Source organism: Lathyrus oleraceus, chromosome 1 (assembly GCF_024323335.1).
Source record: "Lathyrus oleraceus cultivar Zhongwan6 chromosome 1, CAAS_Psat_ZW6_1.0, whole genome shotgun sequence".
NCBI classification, from domain to species: Eukaryota; Viridiplantae; Streptophyta; class Magnoliopsida; order Fabales; family Fabaceae; genus Lathyrus; species Lathyrus oleraceus.
In genome coordinates, this window is record NC_066579.1 from 56075775 (window position 1) to 56077603 (window position 1829).

The window sequence follows — 1829 nt, forward strand, 5'->3', positions numbered from 1 at the left end:
TTAATAGAAACAACAATATTTTATTGTATATAATACGATTTTGTCTCAAAATCGAAGCTATATACGATCCCAAGACAAAACCTAGCTCATCTAAAAGCTATAAACTTTTTAAGATTTCAATCATGCAAAACAAAATTCAGGTATGTTGAAGTCTAAGACAAATCATGTTTCGTAAAGTTTTGGAATAAATACATTTTAATAGAAACAAATAACAAGAAATCAGAGTGGCGCAGCGGAAGCGTGGTGGGCCCATAACCCACAGGTCCCTGGATCGAAACCAGGCTCTGATAACTACTTAAATTTTTCCAATTTTTCCTATAAACGACATGTATATCACCGTTTTACAATAAGAAAACTGTCGTTTACGGAAACTCTAAATTCATTTCGCTGTTGTTTACGGAATGCAACTGTACAAACTAAATACTCTACACATTAATTATTATGTTCATAGAATTGTTTTTAAAAATCTAATTGACATATAAATTATAATCATATATATATATATATATATATATATATATATATATATATATATATATATATAATTCTTAAACAAGATTAAGATAAAACCTTTTTAAAATGTCAATAGTGTTTAAATCAAGAAATGTTTCTTGTTAACTTTTTAAGTTGAAGAAATCAACTATATATTGATCTAACTATATATATATATTTAAGAAAATTGATTATGTAAAAAAAAAGGTTGATTGGATATGTTATTTCATAATTATCCATTCTTCAAAAAAGAATTATATTTGCACAAGATTAACTTAATAATTAATAAATTATTTATCAATAGTTTGTCATCATTTATAGAGATCTTGTCGAGCATAAGAGACCGATGCAATGTTTTAGTTAAAGGAATCACTATAAATAAAGACTTGAAATTATAAAGCCTCTTTGATACTTAATGTGTCCAAGGGAGATAAGAATATCTTCATCATTTTTATCAAGCAAAAGATACTGATGTAATGTTTGAAGAAGAAATAGGAAGATTATGCTCCTGATGCAATGTTTGAAGAAGAAATGGGAAGATTATGCTCCAGATGTTTGGACAAATTCATTTACCATCAAGAATGAAGTTTTTGTAGCGTATGAGATTCACCATGAATCTTTCTAAAAGGTGATTGATGTTGCTTTTCCAAGAGACCAAGTGGAATGGTTTTTAAGAGTAGAGTATTAATTTTTTATGCCAAAGTATAGGATGGATAATAAATGATGTCTATTCCATAAGATTTAACAACTATGTATTTGAGGATGATGATCCAAGACTACTCAAAATTTAACAGGTGTCAACTAAGCTTGAGGTTAGTTGTCTAATTGAGTCTGAGTAAGGCTCTAAGATCTCACCCCATACGGAGATGAGGTTCGCATATTTTTTTTCTAAGAGATTAAATTTATTTTATTGACATCTCCAATTTAAATAAAGTTCATAGAATCTCTTCAATGGTTTTAAGTAAAGTAAGAGGCCAAGAATATATAACTATAAAATGAGTGAGCATGCTTTGGACTATGGACTTAACTAGCATAACTTTGTCAGCCATTGAAAAAATGCAACCCTTCCATTCAACCTTCTTTAAAATGATATTATCTGCAATATTTGTAATAGGTTTTAGATAAGAAGATTTGATCTTACCCTTGGAGATAGGCACACCAAGGTAGCTAAGAGGTAGAGCACCCCTTGAGAGGCATGTCATCTGTAGGATGTGAAGAAGTCCACTAGAATAAATGATACCATAGAAAATGGAAGAATTAGCTATGTTGACCACCGGTCCCGAAGCTTAAGAGTATCTATTGAAAAGATTCACGAGTGCTTGAATGTTGGAAATCTT

The 1829-nt window shown here is 29.7% G+C and overlaps 1 non-coding gene across 1 annotated transcript; it reads left to right on the top strand.

The window, feature by feature from the left end:
* Positions 1-218: 218 nt before the first annotated feature.
* Positions 219-290, top strand: TRNAM-CAU (transfer RNA methionine (anticodon CAU)). The gene has a single exon. It is a non-coding gene; the product is annotated as a tRNA-Met (tRNA).
* The last annotated feature ends 1539 nt before the right edge of the window (positions 291-1829 follow it).